The sequence below is a fragment of the Acomys russatus genome, chromosome 16 (assembly GCF_903995435.1).
Source record: "Acomys russatus chromosome 16, mAcoRus1.1, whole genome shotgun sequence".
NCBI classification, from domain to species: domain Eukaryota; kingdom Metazoa; phylum Chordata; class Mammalia; order Rodentia; family Muridae; genus Acomys; species Acomys russatus.
In genome coordinates this window covers 9290803-9298089 of record NC_067152.1, presented here as the reverse complement: position 1 = coordinate 9298089, position 7287 = coordinate 9290803, and positions in this window count along the sequence as shown.

Below are 7287 nucleotides of genomic sequence, written 5' to 3'. Positions count from 1 at the left end.
TGTGTGTGTGTGTGTGTGTGTATACACATATATATGTATAATGTACATATATATAAAATGTTTAATACTTAGATGGCCCTTGAGGCCAGTGCAGCTATGCAGCTATGGTTTAGAGGTAGCAACAGGGGTTGCTGAAGTTAGGCGTCTTGCCCAACATCCAACATGAGGGGGCGGGTGGATGTGGGACAGGGACCCACAACTACCTGGCCTCTTCTTGGACATGCTGTTCCTCTGCCCAGCTCACGAGCCTCTTCACGGCCACAGTGGGACTTAGGGAACACAGCAGTTCTTCTAACGCAAAAAGCACGATCTTCTGTGACATCTGCTCTTGCAGACTCTAGAGTATCTGTCCTTCCTTGAGCTGCTTGCACAAGGTGTCCCCTGAAAGGGACTCTGAGCACAATTATTAACAGCAACCTAGAACACAGTGTAAAGTGAAGGAGGCCAGTGAGGAACATGGCGAGAGCGCAGGCCCACAGCTTCACCCGTTCGCTTGCGTGACCAAGGGGTGGCTGACAGAAACAGCCATAACCTTGATCTAAAGCATGATGCTTACCAAAAAGTAGCTGTTCTTGGAAACCTAGCAACCGGTGACTTAGGTGATGAGGTAGCATTCTGTCAGAACCACGTGGAGAAAAGAAAATCACAGGGCAGATGGCTGCCTGGGAACTTGGGAAGCACAGGGATGCCATGACTCCTTTGAAATGACAGAAGAAACTAAGTGGCTCTGAAAGCAGAGAGGACCCCCAGGCCAGGCCAGCGCACCCTTCCTCCACCTCATAAGACTCCAAATCCACCAACAGATTCAAGAAGACAGCCCAGCAAGGGGCTGAGGGAGGTGGGAGGGGACTGCTCACTGCTGCGTACATTCTGTGAGAATTAAGATGTGTTTCATTCGGCGTTCCAGCTCTGCATGCCAACGTTTTCCTCAGCTTGTGGAGAAATGAGAGAAACATGAGTGAAGTTTTCCATAAGCTGAATTTATTCATTTTCAATATGATTGTCCTTTTTTCCCACCCTCCCTGGTGCTGTAGAGTCTCTCCTTTCTAGGTGTGAAAATATTCTCTCCTTTCTGAAGAGACGCTGATTGTAGATGAACTCCGTTCTTGAGTATCTGTACTTGGCAGACTGTTAAACTGGCACCTTTGTGAATCCTCCAATTCTCTCTCTCTTTCTCTCTCTCTCTCTCTCTCTCTCTCTCTCTCTCTCTTTCTCTCTCTCTCCCTCTCTCTCTCTCTTTTCCTGAACCACAAAATCCTCAAGTCTGAAGAAGGTGGGGTTGTACACTGTCATTTGGCATTTGGATCAACTCCCTGCCCAGTCTTGGGACAATATGTTTATTCTGGTTAGCACAGACAGCCTTTGAAATTCAAATACCTCAACGTTGTCCTTAAATTTAATAACCTTTCTTTATGCCTGCATAGTAACAGGCATTATAGTCTGCATAGATGGTAATTTGGGGGAGGGAGCCATTTCTTTCACATGGCCACATTTTTTTTCTCCATTCTGCATTTGGGGGACTCAGAATGAAGCATGCTCAGGCCTATAGAAAACCTCATGTAAACACTCTCACTCTGATCCCCTGGGCTAGGACGAGGCAGGGAAAGAAAAGGATGTATCTTGGTCTGTTTAGGATACTGTGGTAAGTCACCTTTATCTTCCTCAGTTGCTGAAACCCAAAGTGTCTGGAGACTGAAAGACTGAGATCAGGGTACTTACTGGTGAGTCACACTTTTCCTTGGTTGTAGGTAGATAGCTATCTTTGCATAAATTGGTATGGTAGAAAGTGCACCAGCCAAGGACAATATGCAGTAAACTTCAAACCCCTAACCAGATCTAGCCAATGGACAGGACATTCTCCACAGTTGAGTGGAGAGTGGGGTCTGACTTTCACAGGAACTCTGGTGCCCCATATTTGACCACACCCCTGGATGGAGAGACCTGGTGGCACTCAGAGGAAGGATAGCAGGCTACCAAGAAGAGGCTTAATACCCTATGAGCATATACAGGGGGAGGAAGTCCCCCTCAGTCATAGTCATAGGGGAGGGGAGTAAGGGGAAGAAAGGAGGGAGGGAGGAATGGGAGGATACAAGGGATGGGATAACCATTGAGATGTAATATGAATAAATCAATAAAATTTAAAAAAAGAAAGTGCTAGCTAGTCCTATGACCTCTTCTTTTACTATGTGTGTGTATATGCTTGTATATGTGTGTGCAGGTGTGTGTGTATGCATGCGCATGCAAGTGTGCATGTGTGTGTATGTGTGTGTGTATGTGTGTGTGTGTGTGTGTGTGTGTGTGTGTGTGTGTGTATGTCAGAGGCAAGCTCCATTGGGTGTTATTCCTCAAGATGGCTCTTATCTTGTTTGTACATGTGTATGTGTTTGTGTGTGCACATGTGTGTGGGAGTACATATGTGTCCATGTTCATGGGTGACTTCTGTGCATATGGAGGCTGAGGATTGCTGTTGATTATCTTCTTCGATCACTACGTGTTATTTTTGAAGGCAGAGCCTCCCATTGAACCTGGAGCCCACTAGTGTAATGAGGCTGGCTGGCCAGCGAGCTCCAGAGAGCTGCCAACCTCTGCTTTCCCCAGCACATGTCCAGATTTTTCCATGAGTGTTAGGGATCTGAGCTCAAGTCCCTATGCTTATAGAGCAAGCCAAGTGCCTAGCTGACAGAATTGTGTCTCTCCCTAGTATTTTCAGACAGAATCTCGAAGGGGATCCTAGGTTCTCCAGTTAGGCTAGGCTGGTTGGCTAGTGAGCCCTGGTATCCTCTTGCCTCTCTCTCCCATCACACCTTCCTGGATCCTTGTGCACACAGCAAACACTTTACAGACTAGGAACCATCTCCTGGTCCTCTCTGGCCTTTTCATATAAGGACACTGACACTGACACTGCTCAACGCTCATGATGGCCCCACAGTCACGGCATAATCACCTCCCAAAGGGCCCCGTTTCCAAATACTGTTGTGCAGGGATTTAGGGTTGCAGCACATGAACTGGGAGGGGGCTCACACATTCAGCCCCTGTGGTAGAGGGGTAAGCGACTGAAGGGAAGGATAATGGATGCCGTGAGGCACCTCCGATCCAGCAAGAGCTAGCTGTGCTCCTATCGGGTCAATGCAGAAAAGCTAGCACAAAGGCTGCAGAAGAGGGGACATGTCAGGAGGTCAGTAGTGCCAGACCCTCAGGGCTGCCCATCATGAGATCTCTAGTCACCTAGGAGATGTGTCTCTGAGTGTGCTTATGGGGGATGATGTTGATTAGGCTAATTAAGGTGGGGAAACAAGCCCACTGTGGGTAGCACAATTCCCTGGCCTAGGATTGTGGACTGGATAGGAGGAGAGAGTGAGCTGTGGACACGTCAGTTTCTTGACTGAGGACGCAGGTATGACCAGCTGCCCCAGATTCCTGCCTCTGGGATTTCCTGCCATAATAGACTGTAGCCACCAACTGTGAGACAAAGGGAACCTTCTCTTCCTTAAGTTGGTTTTGTCCGGGTATTTTATCATAGGAGCAAGAAAAGCAACTAAAAGCCTCTCTTTGTCCCAGGTGCTACCAGGTAAAGCAAGGAGTGTATATCTTTCTTATCCAGAAAGTTTTGCCTTGGAGTGAGCTTTAACTTCTCTTCTGGAGCTTTCTCCTTTTCTCCCTTCTGATGTCCCCGACAAGGGAAGAGTGGCTGTGATGGGAGAGATGGAATTCTTGACTCTCGCGGGAAGGGGAGGGTGAGCAGAGACCCAGTGTCTAGGCACTGTGCAGTGATGAAATACCATCAGTGGTGGGCCGAGTGACCAGAGTAGCCGGCAGCACTTTATGTCTCTCACTTCTGGAGCTGAGAAACCCAAGAGCAACTTGCTGGTTGGTTTGGTTCCTGGTGAGGGCCCACTTCCTGGCTTGCAGGACAGAATTGAGATCTTCTCCTCTCTCTCTCTATATCTCTCGATCTCTCTCTTCTCTCTCTCTCTCCTCCCTCCTCTCTCCTCTCTCTCTCTCTCCCTCCTCCATCTCCTCTCTCTCTCTCTCTCTCTCTCTCTCTCTCTCTCTCTGTGTGTGTGTGTGTGTGTGTGTGTGTGTGTGTGTGTGTGTGTGTGTAGTTGAAGAACTGACAAGGCAGGCTCCAAGGAGGAAGAAGACCTGGCCTCTTCCTCTAGGCCAGTGGTCCTTAGCTCTCGTATTGCTGTGGTCATTTACTACACACTTTGACCTATAAGGACTCACAAGCCCTGAGCTCTTCTTGTCCCTTCTGACCTCTTTCCTTTCTGCATTATTTTCTGACCTGGCTTCTTGTCAGTCCTCAGTAGATCTCCATGTGACCACTCAGGGCTTTTTATCACCTCTGTTGTGTCCTTCTGTAAAGCTCTTCTCCTGGAAACCCCCACCATGAGCTCCTCCCTTCCTTCAGGTCTGAGATCAGCGAGGTTTGGCCATGGTCTTACCTGAAACTTTAAGCCGGGGCTTCTCAACCTGTGTATTGTGACCCCCTTCAGGGACTGAATGACCCTTTCATAGGGGCCCCCTCAGACCATTGGAGAACACAGACATTTACATTACCCTCATAACAATAGCAAAATTACAGCTGTGAAGCAGCAACAAAAGTAATGGTTGAGGTTCATCATGGTGTGAGGACTGTATTAAAGGTCCGCAGCAGTAGGAAGGCCAAGAATCTCTGATTTAAGCCCTCATCATCTTAAATGCCCCTCTACTCTTTGTTTTTCTCTTAGCTGACACTCGTCACCATCTAACATTTTTCTAAATGCACATGCATGCAGATGTGTGTGCGTTTCTGTGTTTTCATAGGGATGAGCGTATTCGTAAAAGGAAAAAAGTGCAAGTGTGTGTTTTAGTGCATGGAGGCCAGAGGGAAGTCGTGAGTGTTGTATTAGTCAGAGTTCTTTGAAGGAACAGGACTGAAGGAATGCGGGGAGTTGGGGGGGGGAGGCATTTATTAAGTTTGTTTACAGGCTATGGCCCAAGTATTTTGCAATGGCCTGAGAATCTGGTAGTGGCTAACCCTCTGAAGATGGATAGTCAACTGACAACCAGGATTCGCCATCATGGTTGTCATCCTCTGGAGCCATCCACTTCTTTGAGGCAGAGTCTCTCTTTGGCTTGAAGCTCACCAATTAGGCTAGATGGCTGGCCAGCGTGGCCCAGACATCTTCCTGTCTCTGTAAATCTATGCAGCGGGGTGTAGTAACTCAGCAAGCAAAACAGATCTCTCTCTCTCTCTCTCTCTCTCTCTCTCTCTCTCTCTCTCTCTCTCTCTCTCTCTCACACACACACACACACACACACACACACATACACTCCACAGATGAACCGCAAAGACATGTGCTAAATGAAAGTATGTTGGGACTCTACTTGTACGAATCTGGTGAGAAAGAAAGTACACGGTGGGGTCCCTGGGATGAGGGTAGAAAGTGGGATTGATTCTCAGCAAAGGTTCTTATTGCAGTGATCAAACCGTTCAAATATTCTAACAGTGGATTGTTGTCAATGGCTGCACGTGGCGGACTTATTTAAACTGCTGCATGTAATGCTTAAACACTTAGAATGGGTGAATTGGCTGTGTCCATTACATTTCAGCCATGTCATTTAAGAAGATCTTGAGCAGAGGCTCCTTGAAGTTTTCTCTTAGAGGTCCTCTGCTCCCAGAGCAGGCACAGATTAACTGACACCATTGGCTGTGGGTGGAGCCCTACGCGAGTCTCAGAATGGAGACTTCCCTGGGTCAGACCTGCATTGAGCACATAGAGGAAGGAATGGTTGACATGGTGGGTGGCAGAAGAGAGGCAGATGCCCAGCAAGGAAGATCTGGAATCAGCAAAGGCTTTGGGGAGGAATAAGGGCAGCCAAGGGAGGACATGCTGGCGGGTGGAGAGCCCCAGGACTGCCGGAAGGAGTAAGAAGGGCATTTCATAGATACATCAGGGGAAGAGAGATACTTGAAAGCTGCCTGGCCCATTAATAAGTGAGAAGGGAAATAAAATTAATGATGATGATAAAAACGGCTGAGCCGCTGAAGTGCTTTGTAAAATTGGTCTTTAACAAGGAAAAGAAGAAAAAAAAAATCCAAGAGATGGTTAATTGGAAATGAACAAGAATCTTGTCTATAGATCTGATGGAAGGAGGGGGGGCTGAATACTAGAACAATTGGGTCATGTCTGTGGGCTTCACAGCACCCTGGCCAGATACAGACCTTAGAGAGAATTAGCTGATGAAGTTATTAAATCTTTGGCAGGTATTTAACTCTGTGTATTTTGGGAGTAGGTTTGGAGGTAGCAAGGCCTTGGAGATTCCTAGGAGACTGAGATGAGAGGGAGAAGCAGAGTCTATGTTGAGCTCTTCTGGCTTTTGGGGTACCCACCACAGCACCGTGCAAGGTTGTAATAGCTTATTTTACAGGCAAGAACTTGGAGGTCCAGGGAATTCATGTGTCTGCCAGGGGTGGGGCAGGATCTGAGCCCATGCATTTCTGATTCCAACAAAGGCTCTTGTTGTAACCAGCTACGTTGGCTAGCTCTCAGTGTCTGCTTCCAGGCTTCAGAGAGAAACTCCAACCTGCCAGCCACCTCCTCTGAGTCGCTCCTCTCTCCCAAAGCTTTGGAGTTTCTATTGCCGTTGACTTGGTAGAAAGGGAGGGTGGGGGGTGGGGTTGGAGGGAAAGTTTCAGAGTATACTCTCTGAGAAGAAAGAAGTGGGGCAGAGGCTGAGCAGTGATGACACCTTTTGTGGAGACAGGAAAGAGGCACCGTCAGGAAGAGACATTGGCCCATCCCTATCCCTATCTCACAAGCACAGGTGTCCAAAGTCTGGCTTTCCTCAGCCTTAGCTCTGACCCTAAGCTTGCCTCCCGGGCTGTCGCATCACTTCCTGTCTCTGCTGCCCGGCATTCAACACAGATGTTCTTGTTACTGGATGAGGCTGCAGAGGGATAAAGTATGTAGAACTGCATCCCATTCCACTCCATCTGAGGCCTCATTGCTCTGGGGTCCTGTGCACAGTGTGACAGGAACTCACCTGGGGTCAGCCAAAATCCAGGCCCTGGATTCTTAGCTCCCTTCCATGGCTTTGCTGTGTGAGGACTTGGCTTCCTGGCTTCTTCATTGGCCTTCTCAAGACTTGCTTAGGACAACAATACCTTAGCAATGTCACATAAAACGGGGCATGACTTGAGCTTATATGTACCTCTTCACTGCTGTGCGATACCTATGTCCTACCTAGCCCACCATCTAGGGTGGAGGGGAGAGCTTCAGAGAAGAGTGACCCACCAACTCC